Here is a 21,369-nt window from a genome sequence, read left to right on the forward strand (position 1 = left end):
TGGCCACAGCACTTGGGGCTGCGGTTTAGTGGCCGTGGTGGTGCTGGGTTGATGGTTGGACTGGATGATCTTAGAGAGCTTTTCCATCTGAAACAGTTCTGCTCTCTGATTCTGTTCTAACTCAGTGCTTGGCTGGTGGGAGGGTGGTTAATTACCTAGAACAGGCAGGCAGGCAACAACAGCCTTGAGTTAACTGATAGAGGGAATCGTTTGTATCCTCTGGATCCTTTCCTTCCTCTTCCCGGCTCAGTAGCAGCGAGTCCCGCAGAGTACCTGGGGCTGCCTGCAGAGGAGATGTCTCTGCCCCAGCATCCCTGCCTGCCACATTCCCTCTCTGACTCCTCCACACTTTGCAAATGGGAGCAGCTGGACTCCTGCACCCCCAGCCCGTGCCAGACGGCTGCATCCCCACACACCACATCCCGGGCTGCCCGGGCAGGCAGAGGGGCCGTGGAGCTGCACAGCAGAGCCCCAGGGAGCCGCGAATTGCCTGTGAAATGCCGCAGCACATTTTGCAGTGGATTCTTCTCTGCAAACGCTGTTTAAAGTAGCTTTTATTCAAAAAATAGCCTTCTCTCATTTACATATACTACAGACAGTCTGGCGGGGGTCTCGCAGGAGCCCACCTGCCGCTGCCCAGCCCTTCTGCCCCCTGCACTTGCCCTGCTGGATGGCAAAGAGGCGGCGGCTCCCGAACGTGTGCACCTCGTAGCAGTGAGCGGCACAGAGGCTGGAACGGACATTTCTCTCCACCTTCTGACTCCCTGCACTTAAGACACAAATCCAGTGGTTCCCCTGCCCCACCCTGGCCCCTCACACCCTGGGGCTGGGCTTTTCATCACCTGCTTTCTGCAGATGCCCTGGACCCGGGTGGGGGAGAAAGAAGGCAGCTTTCTCCCGGCAGCATTTACCCCTTACTACCGGTGTAAGCGTGTGAGCTGTCCCTCCCCTCTCTGCCTCTGCAAGGCAAGGCTTATTTCCCTCTGCGTGGTTTGATTTGCTTTCATTTGCACTCACCCTGGGTTTGTGTCTGCCCACTCTGGCCCGAAACTGCCTGACCCACCCTGCCCCACAGCGTCTCCCTCCTCCCGCATTGCCAGCAGGTGGGTGGCAGCAATGGCACGTCCCAGGCTGGAGGAAGCCACTGCCAGGATCCGTCTGTCTGCTTTCATGGGGGACCAAAAGCTCTGCAAGCAGCTGCCCAGAGGTCGGCGTTCAGCCTGGGCAGGTTGTCCCTTGCCCGGTGTGGGGCTGTGGCACCGCCGCAAACGCTGCTCTGCCTTGGCTTTGTCCCCAGCCCAGAGGGTGACCCAAAACCTGCTCCTGTGTTATCCTCCCAGGTCCAGAAGCAGCAATTACTCTGTTCGACTCCACAGGGACGGGAACAGCTCAGAGCTGCCTCTGAATGTCTGTGGCTGCGTCCGGAACCGGAGCGGCCAGATCCGGGCAGCTGTGCTTACCCAAGCGAGCAGGGATCCCCCGAGGAGCAGCTGCCCGAGCACCTTCCCACATCAATTTCCTACACAGATTTGCAAAACAAAGACTTGAAAATCCCTTGAAGCACCTCACTGGGGACACCCCAGGGGACCAACCCCCCCCCCCTCCACCTGCCCTCCATCCTTGGGCTGTACCTAAGCCCCTGCGACAGGGCAGCAGCGGGGCAGAGCTTGTAAGGAGAAGCATTGTGGAGACACACCGGGGGGGTTTTGAGTCAGGCCTATGTGCACAAAGGGATGTGGAACTGGAGAGCAGAGTTTCTGCTGAACTGACCTTAAGACATGCTTCAGGATTCAGTGTTTTTAAAGGAAGTATTTTGCTGCTCACTTCATTGTATTTTCTAAGAAGTCCTCCCCTCCATTTGCTGCTTTGTGGTGCTGATGTGTACCAAACAAAGCACCAAACTAACCCCCCAAACAGACATCTAATAGCAGTTTTGTTAGATATGTACTATATACATTTTAAAGGAAGGACCAACTGATCCCTGGGGTCCCTTCCAAGCTATGATTGTGTGATAGGCTTGGGGCTGTTTAGTCTGGAGAGGAAAAGGCTGAATCTGATCAATGTTTATAAGTATCTACAGGGTGAGAGGCAAGAAGGGTCCAGATTCTTTCAGTGGTGTCCTGGAACAAGACAAGAGGCAGTGGATACAAACTAGAACCCAGGAGGTTCCATTTCAACTGTTTGGTGTGAAGGTGCTGGAGCAGGCTGCCCAGAGAGGTTGTGGAGTCTCCTTCTCTGGAGACTTTCAAGACCCATCTGGATGTGTTCCTGTGTGACCTGCCCTGGGTGACCCTGCTTTGGCATGGGGCTTGGACTGGATGACCTCTGGAGCTCCCTTCCAACCCCTAACATTCTGTGATTCTCTGAGCCAGAAGGCTGGGGAAGCCAGAGGGGTGGTGGGGTCTGTATCCACGTGTGGGATGTATATATACATATATATAAACACATATAACTGGCTATCAATAGCTGTTGATTGGCATGCATACATCTGCAGATACACTTTGTACTGCCACACCTTGCTGTCAGCCATGCTTAGCTGCACCAGGGTGAAGCTGCCCATATCACAGGATCCACCCCAGCTGGGCTCAGCAGAGAAGGCTAAGCTGTGGGAAACCAACCTTGAGCCCTTGCTCCTGGTGCCCCACAGAGCTGAGCACAGTCTCATGGTCATGTTCCACCAGGGACACTCAACAGCATTTCTCCTTTGTCTTGCAGCTCTCCAGCATCCCAACCACCTCCCCACCTTGAGGGGTTTTGACCAGCGCAGTGCTGAACTTCAGGGACATGCAGAAAAGTCCAACTGCAAGGAGAGAAGGAAATTTAACCTGGGGCTGCAGTTCATAGAATCACAGAATCAACCAGGTTGGAAGAGACCCCCAAGCTCATCCAGTCCAACCTATCCCCCAGCCCTATCCAGTCAACCAGACCATGGCACCAAGTGCCTCATCCAGGCTTTTCTTGAGCACCTCCAGGGATGGTAACTCCACCACCTCCCCGGGCAGCCCATTCCAATGGGAAATCTCTCTCTCTGTGAAGAGTTGAGGCCACTGTGGCTGCAGCATCTCCACCAGGAGCCTGCTGTGTGGCACAGACACAGGTCAGTCTCCAGCACCCAGTGTGGAAAATGCTGCTGTCTGTGTGAGGGTCCCCAGATGAGAGGCTGAGGCTCACTGCTTCACCCCCTCAGGCCTCAGCAAGAGGTTTTGTTCCTCCATCCCAGTTTCAGATCACAGGACAAAGATGTACTACTGTGGGTGGCAGTTGTGAAGCCTGCACCTGGCCCTGTGAAAGTCCCATCTGAACATAACCTCCTCAGGGCAGACAGGTTCCTGCATCAGGGAGCTGAGGAGCGCTGCTGAACCTCTCCTCATTCAGCAGGTCTCTCTGGACGTGCAGGGGATCTGTGCCCTGCGTGGGCTTCTCAGCTGCTGCAGCCAGTGCCACTGGCTCTCCTGGAGAGGCAGCTCTGAGCCTTGGCTTTGGGCTGGACTCAGCTCTTCCCACAAGCAGAGGAGCTGGCAGGGCTGGGGGGATGGAGGCAGCATGTCCCCACAGCAGCCACTGCATCTGCCTGGCCACGCTGTGGGACAAAGGAAGGCTCGGACAAAAGAGGAGGGAGGGGAAGGGGGGGTGATGGCCCTGGTTCGGTGGGCAGGACTGAGCCCTGCTTTGCCTTTTGTTTCCCTGGTCAAGCTTTAACTCAATGAAACATTACCAGGGGAAAAAAAGTTCTGTTTGGATGTGCCCCCCCTGGTCTGACTGCTAGGGAAGGCAGGCAGAGAGAGCAGGTGAGGGAGGTTTCAGGTGCACACGCTGAAGGGCCACATCTTTACCACCTCCAGGCCAGGACTCACCAACTCCATGGCAGGTCCTTGGTTGAGTCTGAGGCTCCTCCAGCAGTCACTCAGGCCTGGCTGGGAGGAAACAGAGTGTCCTGCTGGCTCACTCTGGACTGTGTAGAAACAAAACAGCTTTTCTGCTAGAGCTGCCAGAGAACTGTCCCTCACCAGGTAAACAAGGATGTCAGCCTCCACTGCATCAGAAGGAGGATGGCTAAGTCGATGGCCAGCTCTTGGCTTTTGGCTCTAAATAAGGCCTGGCCTTGCCCTTGGGTGTGTGTTTGGTTCCTGTCTCTAAAGCGGTTGTGAGAGTTTCCTGCCCCCTCCCAGCCACTTCAGCTGCTGGTGGAGATGTCTTTGTTCCAGGACGGGGCTGGGTTTTCAGGGGAGGGAAAAGCTTTTTCTGCAAGCAAACATCTCTGGGATGCCAAAATCCCAACTCGTTTATGGGAGCCAGCATTTTGGAGGGAGCTTTTAACATCCTTCTCCAGGTGCCCCCCTCCCTGCTCCTCTGACCTGCCCAGTCTTTAACATGACACTGAAAGTGTCAGCCTGGCTGGCAGGGCAAAATCCAGAAGGAAAGTGCTGAGACCTGCCCTAGGGCAGGGGCAAGGCTGGGGGCGAGTCCACATTTCCCAGCCCTGGGCCATTATCACTGAATGAGCCCCCCCGGGGACACCAGCAGCGTCCAGCACCTCCCAGCCGCACGTCTGGGAAGGGAATGCTGATTCTCCCACCCCTGGAAAAAAACACTTCACGCCGCCTAATTTCCTCTTCCACTTCGCCAGGCCCTCTCCAGCTCTCCCATCCGCAGCAGAGCCCTCAGGGCTGTGGGTTTTCCGCTCAGCCCCTCTGGTTCGGAGCCCCTCACCGCTTCCGAAGCTGGCGTCAGGACTGCGCTGGTCTCTGTCCCTCTCTAGCGGCTGCGGCGCAGCCCTGCCGCAGGGGATGCCAGGCAGGGTTCAGCCGCAGCAGTGGCGATAAAGTGACACCAGCAAACCCCAGCAGAACTGATTTCCTCAAGCAGTTGTGGAAAACCATTTCAAGGCAGCCTTCCAGTCCGCCCGAAGCAGAGCAGCTCACCGGCTCTGACCCGATGGGAGCTTTCACAGCCCCCCAGCCTGGCTGCGGTGGGGAGGGACTCTGGAGGGCATCCAGAGCCCAGCAGTGCAGAGAGCTGGTCACACCTGTGCCCTCACTGCAGAGAGCTGGTCACACCTGTGCCCTCACACTGCAGAGAGCTGGTCACACCTGTGCCCTCACAGCAGAGAGCTGGTCACACCTGTGTCCTCACACACTGCAGAGAGCTGGTCACACCTGTGCCCTCACTGCAGAGAGCTGGTCACACCTGTGCCCTCACTGCAGAGAGCTGGTCACACCTGTGCCCTCACACACTGCAGAGAGCTGGTCACACCTGTGCCCTCACAGCAGACAGCTGGTCACACCTGTGCCCTCACTGCAGAGAGCTGGTCACATCTGTGCCCTCACTGCAGAGAGCTGGTCACACCTGTGCCCTCACACACTGCAGAGAGCTGGTCACACCTGTGCCCTCACAGCAGACAGCTGGTCACACCTGTGCCCTCACTGCAGAGAGCTGGTCACACCTGTGCCCTCACTGCAGAGAGCTGGTCACATCTGTGCCCTCACTGCAGAGAGCTGGTCACACCTGTGCCCTCACTGCAGAGAGCTGGTCACACCTGTGCCCTCACAGCAGACAGCTGGTCACACCTGTGCCCTCACTGCAGAGAGCTGGTCACACCTGTGCCCTCACACACAGCAGAGAGCTGGTCACACCTGTGCCCTCACTGCAGACAGCTGGTCACACCTGTGCCCTCACACACTGCAGACAGCTGGTCACATCTGTGCCCTCTCTGCAGAGAGCTGGTCACACCTGTGCCCTCACTGCAGACAGCTGGTCACACCTGTGCCCTCACACACTGCAGACAGCTGGTCACACCTGTGCCCTCACAGCAGAGAGCTGGTCACACCTGTGCCCTCACACACTGCAGACAGCTGGTCACACCTGTGCCCTCACACACTGCAGACAGCTGGTCACACCTGTGCCCTCGCTGCAGAGAGCTGGTCACACCTGTGCCCTCACTGCAGAGAGCTGGTCACACCTGTGCCCTCACTGCAGACAGCTGGTCACACCTGTGCCCTCACACACTGCAGACAGCTGGTCACACCTGTGCCCTCACACACTGCAGACAGCTGGTCACATCTGTGCCCTCACTGCAGACAGCTGGTCACACCTGTGCCCTCACACACTGCAGACAGCTGGTCACACCTGTGCCCTCACTGCAGAGAGCTGGTCACACCTGTGCTCTCACACACTGCATGTGCAAGACAGCACACAGTTCATGCAGAAGCAGTCCAGCTTCACCCCAGGGGAAGGCTCTGACCTGTCTGGAATGATTTTGTTTGGCATTTCCTTTTCCAAGTGATTTTGGCAGGCTCAGTGTGGCTCACTGGTGGCAGGGCAAAAGGGCACTTGGGACAGTCAGAAGGAGAATGCCATTAGTAGTGGTTGCTAAGTGCTCTGTTTTCAGCAGAGCTTTTCATCAGGGTTCACTTTCTTGCTTGGGGGGTTGGGGTTGGAGAAGAGTCCCCCCCAAGGTCCCCCCCAGCCTGGGTTACTCTGATCTATGATCTCTGGTTAGAGGGACACTTCCCCACAGCACGAGGGGGTTGCATCTCCATCCTCACACCCTGCACAAGGGGACCCAGCAACAGAAGAGAGAAGAAAACCCCAACCCTACCAGTGGAAAGTGCAAGCCTGCTCCCAACCCAGGCAGCCCAGGGTGAGGGTGGATCCTGCTCTGAGCTCTGCTGCTGCTCTTGGTCACACAGAAGGGTTTGCCATACGGCTGCAGGGAGGGCAGCTCTGTGCCTTTGTGGCCACCAAGGCCAGTGGTGTCCTGGGGTGCATTCAGAAGAGTGTGGCCAGCAGGTCAGGGGAGGTTATCCTCCCTCTCTACTCTGCCCTTGTGAGACCACATCTGGAATATTGTGTCTGGGCTTCCCAGATCAAAAGGGATAAGGAAACACTTAAGAGTGTCCAAGAGAGGCTATGAGGATGCTAAAGAGCCCAAAACATCTGTGTGATGAGGAAGGGCTGAGAGCCCTGGGGCTGGGCAGGCTGAGAGGGCATCTGAGCAATGTTTGTAAGTACCTGCAGGGTGGGGGTCAAGAAGAAGGGGCCAGTCTGGGCCAGGATCTTTTCAGTGCTGTCCTGGGACAGGACAAGGGGCAGTGGACACAACCTGGAACCCAGGAGGTTCCACCTCAACATAAGGAGAAACTTGTTTGGTGTGAGGGTGCTGGAGCCTGGAGCAGGCTGCCCAGAGAGGTTGTGGAGTCTCCTTCTCTGGAGACTTTCAAGACCCACTTGAATGTGGGTCCTGTGTGCCCTGCCCTGGGTGACCCTGCCCTAGCAGGAGGGTTGGACTGGATGACCTCTGGAGCTCCCTTCCACCTCCTACCACTCTGTGGTTCTGTGACTTTGCCATTCCTGTGCTGCAGGCTGGGGCAGAGCACTTCCCAGAGCTGGGAGATGGAGACACTGCTTGGGCCAGGGGCTGCAGTGGCAGCTCTGTCACCTCCACCTCTCAAAGGCCTCCCAGGGAGGGAGCTGCTCAGTGTGCAGGTGCCAGCTGGCAGCAGGACCCCACGAGACAGGAGTGTCAGGCCCCCGAGCACGGCAGCAAGTCAGAGAGTCTGACCTGCAGCTCTGCAGAAGGTAAAAACATCCTGGAGGGCAGCTTCAGCATCAGACCCCTGCTAAAAACCTCTCCTGACCTAGAGCTGACTCAGGCTTGTCTCCTTTCCCTGCTGTGTGGCTGTGGTGTTGCCCTTGCCGCTGGCACGGTACAAACCTGGTCACTGCCCAGCCCTGCTGTCACCAGCTGAGCTGCACTGGCCACACTGGTCCTCACTGCAGCCCAGGCCCCTGACACAGAATCACAAAACTAGTGGCCTTAAAAGCTCATCCAGTGTCCCCCCCCCTGCAGCCAGCAGGGGCATCTGCAACTGGAGCAGGGTGCTCAGAGCCCCAGACAATGGCCTCGAATGGTGCCCGGAATGGGCATCTCCCACCGGTCTGAGCAGCTGGGCCAGTGTCTCATCACCCTCCCAGCAAAGAATTCCTTCCTTACATCTGCTCTAAATCTCCCAGTTTTTAGCTCAAACTATTCCCCCTTGTGCTGTCCCAACGGGCCCTGCTCAAAAGTCTGTCCCCAGCTTTCTCCTCATCCCTTTAAGCAAGGCCACCAGAAGGGCTCCCTGGAGCCTTCTCTTCTCCAGACTGCACATCCCCAACTCTCTCATCCTGCTCTCACAGCAGAGGGCTTCCACTCTGATCACTTTTGAGGCCTCTGCTCTGTTCATGTTGTTCTTGTGCTGAGCTCTGCAGAGCTGCACACAGATCCAGGGAGTCAGTGTGAGGAGAGCTCTAGGGAGTGAACCTTCCAGCCTGGAAGATGCTGCACCAGCAGTGCCACAGCGGTGACAACAGTGGGACAAGTGACAAGAAGATTCTTCAGTTATAGTCCTTCTGGTCAGCCCTTGCAGGACACACATGTGCAGAGCCCTGCAGTGCTTGTCTCCAGGGTTAGCTGTCCTGCCTGGGGCAGGGTGGCTGGAGAGCTGCTGGCAGAAAGGGATCTGGGGTCTGGAATAGACAGGAGCTGAACGTGAGCAGGCAGTGTGCCCAGGCAGCTGAGTGTGAGCCAGCAGTGTGCCCAGGGAGCTGAGTGTGAGCCAGCAGTGTGCCCAGGCAGCTGAGTGTGAGCCAGCAGTGTGCCCTGGCAGCTGAGTGTGAGCAGGCAGAGTGCCCAGGCAGCTGAGTGTGAGCCAGCAGTGTGCCCAGGCAGCCAAGAAGGCCAATGCCACCCTGGCTTGTATCAGAAATGCTGTGCCCAGCAGCAGCAGGGGATTGTGCCCTTGGACTGGGCTCTGGTGAGGCCACAGCTCGAGTGCTGTGCTCAGTTTGGGCACCACAATACAGGAGAGCTGTGGAGGTGCTGGAGCAGGCCCAGAGGAGGGCAGGGAAGCTGTGAAGGGCCTGGAGAATAAATCTGATGAGGAGAGACTGAGGGAGCTGGGGAGGGGTAGTGTGAGGAAGAGGAGGCTGAGGGAGACCTCACTGATGACTGCAGCTACCTGAAGGGACACTGTGCAGAGGCTGCTGCTGGGCTCTGCTCACTGGGAATTGGAGACAGAAGAAGGGGAATGGCCTCAGGCTGAGGCTGGGAAGGTTTAGATTGGACATTAGGAAAAGGCTTTTCATGGAGAGAGTGGTCAGGGGCTGGGATGAGCTGCCCAGGGGGTGCTGGACTCACCCAGCCTGGAGGTGTGTAAGGGTTTGGGTGTGCTTAGGGCTGTGGTTTAAGGTGAATCTTGTAGGGTTCTAGGTGGGACTTGGTGATCCTGAGGGGCTTTGCCAACCTGGATGCTTCTGTGACTCTGTGAGATGTGACTTTAGGCCATGTCACTTCTGCTGGGCTGAGGAGAGCATCACAGCCTGTGTGTAGCTGTCCCAACCTGCACAGGCTCCTCCCTGCCCCTCCTAGGAGTGACACATGGCATGTGAGTGGGACACAAGCATCTCACAGGCCAGACTTCATCACCAGAGCACAGCTCCTGCCAGCTCTGCTCAGCCTGGCAGAACAAGGTCTCTAACCCCTCTGCATGCAGGGCAGCAGCTCTCTCGTACAGCAGTGGCTCACTTGGTCTTCTGGTGGTGCTGGGGGATGGGAAATGCAGGTGGGTGCTGCCTGGAGCAGCTGGATATGTGCTGGTACAGCCCTTCAGCTGCACACTGGCCCTCCTCTGCCCCACCACTGCTGGAGCTTTTGTTTGCCTGCATCAGCCACTGCTTGCTGCCTTCAGGAGGCCAAGAGGCTCAGGAAGAGGTTTTCTGTAGCACAGAAGCCAAACGTGGTCAGAATCACAGCCTCAGACACCAGTGCACGACCTTCACCCACTCCCCACTGCCCTGCCCTCTACGTTAGCAACTGCAAGGATGGGTTTGGCCTCAGTGGTAGCATTCTGGCCAAATCAAAACTCCATGGGAATGCATTATCTGCCATACCAGATGGAGGAGGACAGCTGACATGCCTAAACAGGGGAGAAGATGATGTCAGACAGTGCCATGTGCTCACTGTAAAGGAATCCCTTACGGCACAACGACCTTAGGGGAGCAGTCAGCATCACCTGACTATGGTGCAATGACTGCATTCAAACTTAAGCCTTTTTTTGGGTAACCACCAGAGTGTTAACCAAATATCAGGGGAAATTAAGCTTGGCAAAGAAATTCTGGCTGCTCTGGAGGCTCGCAGGGACAGTGAAGTTGCCATTAGTGAGAAGAAGACAGATGTTGCAGAGACACTCTGGAACCTGACACTGGACATCAAGCAGAGCAGGTGGCCTAGGCACACAGTGGAGTTTGAAGAGCAGGAGGACTTTGAGACAGAGAAGCTTTGGCAACAAGTGACAGGAGCAATAATAAAGACCAACCAGAAGCTACTCGAGAGAAATACACTCTGGAAGAAGCTCAGAGCAGGAGTGCCAAAGCTTAGGGGTGAGGAGTGGACATGCAAACTCTTTGATCAGGACCCGGCTGCAGGACAGTGGCCCCACAAAGGCACTGATACCACTGTGGGACCCTCTGAACGATGTGAGCCAAGTTGGTCAGGGGTGGCACCAACACATCCATCCCAGCTTCTGGCTTTTAAGGAAATCGAGCATGCAGGAGAGCCTGGAGAGCCCCAGGAGGCTGGGCTGGGACGAGCTGACCCCCGGGACAGGCAGCTGGGCTGGCACTTCCCAACAGCCGCGCTGGCAGGGCTGCCAGGACGACTGCAGAGCAAAGGGGGGACAAAGAGGTCACTCCTCACCTCCAGGCGATGCAGCGCAGGCTCAGACCCAAGCCCGAGCACCACACAAACCCCGAACCCACAGCCACGGCCCCAGCAGGCGCCACAAGCCCTTCGCTCTGCACCGACTCCAAACCCGCCCTGCAGCATCGGTGCAAGCGCAGCCACCGCCCCCCGGCTGCGCAGCCCCAGCAGGGACACTGCACACTGACGGCTGGGCACAGCTGCTGCCAGCCGCCCTGCCCCGGCAGCTGAGAGAGCAGGGAGCCAGGCGGCAGTCTGCTGTGTGTCAGCCACGCCTGGCGGTGCTCTCTGGTGGCGGATGGGGGTGTCATAAATAACAGGCACAAACTGGCGTTCATGCAAGGTAAGGCTGTAACAGAGTTGCAGGAATCAAGCAGTCTACAGAACTGGGTGCGTGGGGAGGCTCTGCCCTAACGCACAGCCTTTGCCTTCAGTTGTCTCTTTTTATGCCCTATCCTATTACAGATTCATTACTAAGTTCTAAGAAAAGATTGGGGTTTCTTTATCAGCTTTCAGGAATGTGAGATGTCTCTTCCACACAGGTCTGCTTTTACCCGGTGGTCCCTCGGGTAGTCTTTGATGAAGCAAGGGGTCTTCTTTTAAGTGTCTTCCTCATGAGCTTCAAAGTCCTTGTTGTTCTTCTGCTTGCTCATGCAGAAAGGTGGCACCAGGAGGAATTAATTTCCATTCAAATATGCAAAAGACAATCTCTTCCACATGCCTCCCTCCTTCGCCAATCTTATTACTCTTATCTTAAGCCTATTGCATACCTTTGCGATGGTGCAGTTTTATCCAGCATCCCTCTTCTTCCCTGACTGTGACCTCATGCCACGAATTGATCAGATCAAACGTGTATTTCTCACAGGGGTATCACAGTACCACAGTATCACAGTCTCACAGTATCACCAAGGTTGGAAGAGACCTCATAGATCATTGAGTCCAACCCTTTAGCACAGAGCTCAAGGCCAGACCATGGCACCAAGTGCCACGTCCAGTCCTGCCTTGAACAGCTCCAGGGACGGCGACTCCACCACCTCCCCGGGCAGCCCATTCCAGTGTCCAATGACTCTCTCAGGGAAGAACTTTCTCCTCACCTCCAGCCTAAATCTCCCCTGGCACAGCCTGAGGCTGTGTCCTCTTGTTCTGGTGCTGGCCACCTGAGAGAAGAGAGCAACCTCCTCCTGGCCACAACCACCCCTCAGGTAGTTGTAGACAGCAATAAGGTCACCCCTGAGCCTCCTCTTCTCCAGGCTAACCAATCCCAGCTCCCTCAGCCTCTCCTCGTAGGGCTGTGCTCAAGGCCTCTCCCCAGCCTCATCGCCCTTCTCTGGACACGCTCAAGCATCTCAATGTCCCTCCTAAACTGGGGGGCCCAGAACTGAACACAGCACTCAAGGTGTGGTCTAACCAGTGCAGAGTACAGGGGCAGAATGACCTCCCTGCTCCTGCTGGCCACACCATTCCTGATATTAAATTGTTCTTTACACGACCATGAAGACACTATGGGAATATCTATCTACAGAAACTGATTCATAACTAGCAAACATTGGAACTATTAACAGAGAGAGAGTTTAATGCCGCCTGGGGTCCTGTACTATAATCTGCTTTCTGCTTTATGGCAGAAGCAATAGAAATTACAGAGGCATCTACTCACAATTCAGATTAACAAGCAGTCACCCTCTGGGGCTATGTCACAGCCTATTGCAAGTGTCCAATCCTTCAGAGTCTCTGCTTGTGGACTTTGAGGCTGGAATCCTCTGGTTTCAGGGGAAATAAGAGTCTCAGACCTTGCTGCTGGCTCCTGCTGGCTGCTCTTTGCAGAGGCATGCAGGCAGGATCTCCAGGTGCAGAGGCAGGGTGCTGTGCAGTCTGAGCATGGGTCTAACACTGATTAAACGCAGGCATAAAGCTGCAAGGAAGCAGGCAGGCAGGCAGGCAATGTGGCAGAGCCGCAAGTGATGTGGGCAGGCTGCAGGTGAGCCTGTGCACCCCTATTTATTAACTGTGGGCCGAGAGTTATGGCCTCATTGGCCACTGGAATGACCAATCAGGTTGGCAGTCAGCCAAACCTTACCATAGTGGGCAAAACCCACAGGCCTGGACTCCAGGTATGGGAATCACCTGAGCCCAGCACCAGGCAGGCATGAGCTGGGCGTGTGGGGATTACACAATCAGGTGTCCTGGGCAACTGACTTTACGGCCCAGGTCTGTTGTGCCCCTTTGTGCTCGTTTACCCCTGGTGCAGGCAGAGACATGTCCAGGCAGAGCAGGCATCAATAAGCCTGCTTTTGGGCCTACAGGCCCTGCACAACATCTCTGCATGCTCCTCACCTTCAGCTCCAGGCTGAAGCTCGCTGCTCCCGTTTCCAGCTGAGGACACCGCTAACCCCTGCGCTCCCAGCCCCACGGGCTCAGTTTATTGCTTCCATCACTCTTTACTGCTGCTGTTGACGTTTTCACCATTGTTTACTCTTCCAAGCTGTTTCCTCTGGAGCCACCAAGCTGTCACCACCTGTGGGGCAGCTCCTGCCTCGGCTGTGCTCGCTTTGCAGTTCTGCTGGTCACATAAGCACCTGAGACTCTGCAGACACTGGAGTTGTACAAGTCCTGCTCTCACGCACTGAGAAAGCCCTAAGCAACCTCAGCCTTTTGGCTGCACAGTCCAAAGCCGTTTCCAGCTACCAGCTCAACCCAGCTGAAGCTCATCTCCCAGAGCCTTGCTGCACAGCAAGGGGAGCTGAGACTGAGCTGAGGGCCACAGGCTGCTTGCTTGCTGATGAGCAGATGGAGCTGTCTCCTACTTTCTCTGCATGGTAGAGCCAGGTCTCCTTGCTGTGCTGTTGACAACCCTTCCAGCAGACATCCTGGGAAGTGAGTCTGCAGCAGTCCTGAACTTAAGTAGCACCAAAGAGAGACAAAGAGAATTCAGGCACAGAACTGAGGCACCCTGCAGCATCCTGGCTCAGAAAACGAAGCCTCCTCTGTGCAGATGAACAGACCAAGTACCAGGCTCCTCCTCAGGTCCTAATGTGTTCAGTTCATTGGATTATTTGGGCAACAAGTCCCCAGAGCATTCCTCTGTGTAATCCTCCAGGGGAAAAGTCACCAGGATGATTTCAACATAAGGAAACATCTCAGAGCTGCTGGGCAGGACAAGAGTGGGGAAGCTGAAAGGATCTCAGATTCTTGTGGGTGAAAGTGGAACTCACCATGCCCAGTGTGGAGGAAATGGCTCTGCCTCCTGCAGCAGCCCCTCCCTGCAAACAGGGTCCCTCTCTCTTCCCCTCAGCACCTGCAGCCACAACACCAAGCCCAGCATTTCCCCTGTCTAAATTCAGCCCCTTTCCAGCTGGAGCTGGGAGAAGGCACTGGGTGCAGACCACATCTCCAGGCACCTGCAATCTTGAATCAGCTCCAGTGCAAGGAAGAGACCCTAGAGAGCAACAAATGGACATGAGGCTTAGACCTGGCGAGCTGGGGGAGCAGCCAGCTGCTAACCCCTGCAAGAAATGCTGCCTCTAGCCATGGTGTACCTCAGGAAAACAGACTCCTGCTCTCTTCTGCTTCCACACTGCTGCAGCCTGACCTTAGGTAAGAGGAGCAGCCTCACACAGGTAGGTCATGGGCACAGCTCTGCACAGCAGCTTCCTCCAAGACAAACCCCAAATGATCTGCTGAGTGCAGCCAATCCTCCCCACTGCTCATGGTGAAGCACTGTAGAAAACAAACACCGTGCCCATAACAGAAGCATCAGACAGAAAGCCACCCTGCACACAGCCTGGCACAGCCTGGCACCACACATCCATGCAAGCCCTTTTCTCTCCTGTGCAAGAGGCCAAAGCAGTGAGGAGCAAAAGGAACTTCCTGGCAAAGATGGGAGCATGCAAGAGCCCTGCCAAGAAGACCACAGCTCCACCCTGGCAAACACAAAGAGGCCTCTGGTGTCTCTGATACTTACACTGGGCCCTCCCTCAGCAGGTGAGAGGGTGACCAGCTTGGGTTTGTACATGGCAGCAAATGGCCTCAGACTGCAATCTGAGCAAAGGTCTGAGCAGCCATGGCAGCTCCTGGCCTCTCCCCTTCCTGTCTAGAGAGGTCAGGCCTCAAGCAAACTTGAAAGTGCTTTTACAGAGCAGCTGCTTTTGTTCCCAGCCTGTGGAAAGCTACCCTGGGGGTCTTTGTTCTTACCACCACTTTCAAACTAATCGAGATTGTGGCGACTCAGAGTCACTTCAAGTCCCCTATTGAAAGGAGAATGCATCCCTCATGCATGCCTCCTCCCCATGCATCCTTCATCCCCATGCATCCTTCATCCCTCATCCCCATCCATCCTTCATCCATCCCTCATCTGTGATGTGTCACTCATCCCTCATGCATCCCTCATCCCTTGTCCATCCCTCCTCCCCATACATCCTTCATCCCTCATCTCCATCCATCCCTCATCCTTCATAGAATCAACCAGGTTGGAAGAGACCTCCAAGATCATCCAGTCCAACCTTCCTTCATCCCTCATGCATCCCTCCCTCCTCCCCATGCATGCCTCCTCCCTATGCATCCTTCATCCCTCATCCCCATTCATCCCTCATGCATCCCTCACCCCTACTCATCACATTCAATGGCCTTTTTGTCTAGGGACCCTCTTTGGCTCCTCCATACCACCACAACTGGGACAAAGCTGTTTGTCAGAGCTGGCCACAGGCAGGACTCAGCCACATCAGCAGTTTCAGTAGTCCCCACAGCACACCCAGAGGCCTGCAGCTTTTGCCTTTTCAGTGTGGCTGAGCCCTGGAGCCAAGAGAAGGCACTTTCCTTTCCAGCTTGTTAAACACTTGGAGGGAAGGAGCAGTTTCCAGAGTCCTAGAAAGAGCAGAGGCACAGACAGTACCTGTGTGATGTGTGGGACTCACAGACACACCACTCAAGGGCAGTGGATGCCCTGAACTCCTGCTGCACATGGATCTCAATTACAGAGGTCAGGACCTCTGCACCAGTCTGGCCAAGTGCACGCAGCAGGGAACAGATCCAGACTCCAGAGAACAGATCCAGTCCCTAGGGAGTCTGTTTTTTTGCCAGATTCAGGAATGAGATTGCATCAGAGCACAGCAATGGCAGCAAGATGCAGCCAACACCACTCTGGCACTCAAAACAGTTTGCAGGGGTTGGAGATTTTTGGCTACAATTACTTAGAAAAAAAAAGTTGCCCAAATTCATCCCAAGAGTCAGCCCCAGAATTGCCCAAATTCACCCCAGAAATTGCCCCCAAATCCACCCAAATTCACCCCAAAATAGACCTCAAATCCACACAAATGATTCCCCAAATATCAGCTCCAAAACTGCCCAAATGTACACCAAAAGTCAGCCTCAAAATCCCCAAAGTTCCTGGGAGCACTGGGAAGAGAGTTTGGGATACTGGGAGGCACTGGGTGAACACTGGGACCACACTGGCGGCAGTGGCAGCACAGGAAATAGATCTGGGGCTTGCTGGGAGCACTGGGAGAACTGGAAGATCACTGGGAATTACTTGGAACATTGGGAAGGGATTTGGGAGTTAGTGGGAAGGACTGGGTAGTCCTTGGTGTTACTGGGAGCACCAGAAAGAGAGTTTGGGATACTGCAAGGCCACTGGGGCCACACTGGGAGCAATGGGAGCACTGGGAGGGAGATCTGGGGATTACTGGGAGCAACAGGAAGGGAATTTGGAGTTACTGGGAGGACTGGAAGGGACTGGGAGGGCCTCAGTGCTACTGAGAGCACTGGGAGGTCACTGAGGATTGCTTGGAACAATGGGAAGGGATTTTGGAGTTACTGGGAATGCCAGGAGGGACTGAGGGGCACTGAATGTTATTGGGAGCACTGGGAGGAACTGGGCAGCACTTGGTATTACTGCTAGCACTGGGAGGAGAGTTTGGGATACGGGGAGAAACTGGGTGAACACTGGGGCCACACTGGGAGCAATGGGAAGGAGATTTGGAGGTTACTGGGAGCACTGGGAGCACAAGGGAGAGGATTTGGAATTATCTGGAGCAGTGGGAGGGCACAAGGGCCATACAGGAAGCACTGGGAGAGATTTGGAGGGCACTGGGTGTTAGTGGGAACACTGGGAAAGGATTTTGAGGCTAATGGGAGGGACTAGGGGGGCACTGGAGCACTGGGTAGGAGATTTGTTGGCTCATAGGAACACTGGTAACCACTGTGTCATACTGGAATGTACTGGGAAGGAGATTTGGGGTTATTGGGAGCACTAGGAGAACTGGGAGGGCATTGGGAGCACTAGGAAGAGAATTTGGAGTTACTGGGAGGACATTTGGGGCATACTGGAAGCACTGGGAGGGATTGGGAGAACACTGGAGACACACTGTGAGCAATAGGAGGGACTGGGAGTGCAGGTAGTGTTACTGGGAGGACTTGGATGAGATTTTGGAGTTACTGGGAGCACTGGAAGGCACTGGGAGGTCTGGGAGTACTGGGAAGGGGGGTTGGAGTTACTGGGAACACGAGGACAGGCTGGAGGGCACTGGGTATCACTGGGTGCACTTTGAAAGTACTGGGAGCAGCAAGAGGGACTGGGGGGCATTGTGTGTTACTGGGTGCACTGGAAGGGACTGGGCAACACTTGATCTTACCAGCAGCACCAAGAAGAGAGCTTGGGATACTGGGGGAACTGGGAGGACACTGCATCCCCGCTGGGAGCAGTGGGAAGGAGATCTGGGAGTTACTGCAAGCACTGGGAATGAATTTGGGTGTTAGTGGCAGCAGTCGGCGTGACTGTGTAGTACTGGGGGGCACTGGCAGGCGCTGGACAGCACCGAGTGTTAATAACCTGCTGGGTCTGCTCTGGGCAAACTCAACCTCAATCTGCAACCAGCCTGGGGCTAAAACTGCCCTCGGAGAGCGCAGAGCGCTGCAGCTTGCGAGCAGTGCACGCCCACGGCCACAGGGCGGCAGCAGTGAGGGTGAGGCAGAGGAGAGTCCATAGCAACGCCCAGTTCCGCGTCCATAGCAACCGCAGGGCTGTACCAGCGCCTGCAGCTGGGAGCGCCCGTTTGGGGCAATCGGCCCCGAATCGGGATGGGAAAAGGCAAGGTGGGGGCTTGGGAAAAGGTTTCCCTGTCTGGGATAGAGAAATACTTAGAGGGGAGGGTCATGACTTCAAATCCTTGCTGTAAGTGGCATTCATGGGCAGTTAGAAACCGACTTGCAATTAGAATCATAGAATCAACCAGGTTGGAAGAGACCTCCAAGCTCATCCAGTCCAACCTAGCACCCAGCCCTGGCCAACCAACCAGACCATGGCACTGAGTGCTTCATCCAGGCTTTGCTTGAACAGCTCCAGGGACGGTGCCTCCACCACCTCCCTGGGCAGCCCATTCCAATGCCAATCACTCTCTCTGCCAACAACTTCCTCCTAACATCCAGCCTCAACCTGCCCTGGCACAACTTGAGACTGTGTCCCCTTATTCTATTGCTGGTTGTCTGGGAGAAGAGCCCAACCCCACCTGGCTGCAACCTCCCTTCAGGTAGTTGTAGATGACAATGAGGCCCCCCCTGAGCCTCCTCTTCTCCAGGCTGCACACCCCCAGCTCCCTCAGCCTCTCCTCATAGGGTTTGTGCTCCAGGCCCCTCACCAGCTTTGTTGCCCTTCTCTGGACACGTTCCAGCACCTCAACATCTCTCTTGAATTGAGGGGCCCAGAACTGGACACAATACTCAAGGTGTGGCCTGACCAGGGGAGGAATAACCTCTCTTGTCCTACTGAGAGGACAAGATGAGACTATTTAGGATTAGTTCTCCAGTTTAGGATGAGATTATTTAGGATGAGACTATTTAGGATTAGTTCTCCAGTTTAGGATGAGATTATTTAGGATGAGACTACTTAGGATTAGTTCTCCAGTTTAGGATGAGATTATTTAGGATTAGTTCTCCAGTTTAGGATGAGACTATTTAGGATGAGACTACTTAGGATTAGTCCTCCAGTTTAGGATGAGACTATTTAGGATGAGACTACTTAGGATTAGTTCTCCAGTTTAGGATGAGACTATTTAGGATGAGACTATTTAGGATGAGACTATTTAGGATTAGTTCTTCAGTTTAGGATGAGACTATTTAGGATGAGACTACTTAGGATTAGTTCTCCAGTTTAGGATGAGACTATTTAGGATGAGACTATTTAGGATTAGTTCTTCAGTTTAGGATGAGACTATTTAGGATGAGACTATTTAGGATTAGTTCTCCAGTTTAGGATGAGATTATTTAGGATGAGACTATTTAGGATTAGTTCTCCAGTTTAGGATGAGATTATTTAGGATGAGACTATTTAGGATTAGTTCTCCAGTTTAGGATGAGACTATTTAGGATGAGACTATTTAGGGTTAGTTCTCCAGTTTAGGATGAGACTATTTAGGATTAGTTCTCTAGTTACACTTCCCTGCAGTCCCCAGGCTGCTTAGGCAGTGCAGACAGCTCCGCTCCGACTGCTTTTCTGCTTAAACTAACAGGAAGCTCTACACGGAGCAGTTTCAAAGTCCACTACTTACACGAGTTGCTCTAAAACGTGTCTCAGTTCCGCCGCTGCTGATTAATTGATTCGCTGAATCCCCTTGCATGAGAGCGGAAAATCCGCTCAGTGAACGCCTGAGGTTTTCCTTTCCCTGCGAAAGGACAACGGCTCCTGCCCGCTGGGCTCCACCCATCACTGCTCCGCCCGGCCCGACTTGTCTCCGTTCGGCTCAGCTCGGCTCTGTTCGTCACCTCTCGGCTCTATCCGGATGGGCTTGTGTTCGGCTCCGTTCGGCTCAGCTCGGCATTGTTCGTCACCTCTCGGCTCTATCCGCATGGGCTTGTGTTCGGCTCCGTTCGGCTCAGCTCGGCTCTGTTCGTCACCTCTCGGCTCCATCCGCATGGGCTTGTGTTCGGCTCCGTTCGGCTCAGCTCGGCTCTGTTCGTCACCTCTCGGCTCCATCCGCATGGGCTTGTGTTCGGCTCAAAGATCACATTGGGTGCTCCTGTGCTCCACAACCCCGCTGGAGGTGTTCAGCACCAGGTTGGATGAGGCCTTGAGCACCAGCTCCAGTGGGAGGTGTCCCTGCCTATGGCAGGGTGGTTGGAACTGGCTGAGCTCGGAGGTCCCTTCCAGCCTAACCCATTCCCTGGTTCCGTGAGCCGCGGGACGGCAGCACTCAGCCGCCTGGAGGCGTCACTCGGCGCTGAGCAGCTGCGGTGCTGCGCATTAAGCAGAGGGTGGCAGCACTGAGCCGGGACAGGGCATTTGCGCTGCCCGCGGGCAGCAGCGCAGCTGCGCGTTCATTTGGCTGCGTACATTAAGAGAGCACCGCACACGCGAGGGAAGCCTCAGTGGGTTTGGTTTATACATACGCGATAAGGTTTTATATTTCCAAACACCATGTGGGGCTACTCAGGAGGGTTTTGATATATTCCTGAGGGCTTAACAGAGGAATTGCAGAACCACAGAACCAGCCAGGTCAGAAGAGAGCTCCAAGCTCAGCCAGCCCAGCCTAGCACCCAGCCCCATCCAGTCACCCAGACCATGGCACTAAGTGCCCCAGCCAGGCTTGGCTTCAACACCTCCAGCCACAGCCACTCCACCACCTCCCTGGGCAGCCCATTCCAATGCCAATCACTCTCTCTGGCAACAACTTCCTCCTCACATCCAGCCTAGACCTCTCCTAGCACAGCTTGAGGCTGTGTCCCCTTCTGTCCCTGGGTGCCTGGCAACAGAGCCCAACCCCACCTGGCTACAGCCTCCCTGCAGGCAGCTGCAGACAGCAATGAGCTCTGCCCTGAGCCTCCTCTGCTGCAGGCTGCACACCCCCAGCTCCCTCAGCCTCTCCTCACAGGGCTGTGCTCCAGGCCCCTCCCCAGCCTTGCTGCCCTTCTCTGGGCACCTTCCAGCACCTCAACATCTCTCTTGAATTGAGGGGCCCAGAACTGGACACAGTACCCAAGATGTGACCTGACCAGATACAGGAGATACAGGAGGATCTTTTTTACATGTGAATTTACACCTTACTTCTATATCTAGATAAAAACGAGAGCTTTTATCTGTTGGAACCTCTCACAGTGATGCTCACAGTTTTTGATGTTTTCCCATCCCCTCCAAGAATATTCAGGCATTTCAAACATCCAGAGCTGCAAGCAGCCCTTTAGGGAGGCTGCCCCCATCCCTCACTCACCTGCTCCCCCGCTGTAGCCTCATGTGTCGTGTGTCCCCCTATGGCACCATGGATGGAAAGACAGACAGGTGGATGACTGACAGATGTTGCCCAGGATTTACTACCCTGAGATCACCTTGCAGTCAGTGCAGTTATCACTGGCACCCATGAATCTCTTGTGTCTCTCAGCACGCTCACTGCAAACAACTTCCTAATATCCACTTTCTATCTCCCCTCTGCCACTTCAAAGCCAGTCCTCCTCCTCCTCTCATTCCCAGACCTTCTCAATAGTCCCTCCCCAGCCCTTCTGGAGCCCCATTCAGATCCTGGAAGGCCACTCCAAGGTCTTCTCCAAGCCTTCTCCTCTCCAGGCTGCAGAGCCCCAACTCTCTCAGCCTGTGCTCAGAGCAGAGCTGCTGCAGCCCTCTCAGCATCTTGGTGGTCTCCTCTGGACTGACTCCA

General features: G+C 55.1%; 1 long non-coding RNA gene across 1 annotated transcript; it reads right to left on the reverse strand.

Moving 5' to 3' along the window:
* Positions 1 to 534: 534 nt before the first annotated feature.
* Positions 535 to 19,426, reverse strand: LOC135192286 (uncharacterized). Its single transcript, XR_010308958.1, has 4 exons — positions 19,273 to 19,426; positions 3,855 to 3,914; positions 1,461 to 1,519; positions 535 to 769 (listed from the first exon to the last, which is right to left on the reverse strand). It is a non-coding gene; the product is annotated as an uncharacterized LOC135192286 (long non-coding RNA).
* Positions 19,427 to 21,369: the final 1,943 nt, after the last annotated feature.

This window comes from Pogoniulus pusillus, chromosome 41 (genome assembly GCF_015220805.1).
Source record: "Pogoniulus pusillus isolate bPogPus1 chromosome 41, bPogPus1.pri, whole genome shotgun sequence".
In the NCBI taxonomy this organism is placed as follows: domain Eukaryota; kingdom Metazoa; phylum Chordata; class Aves; order Piciformes; family Lybiidae; genus Pogoniulus; species Pogoniulus pusillus.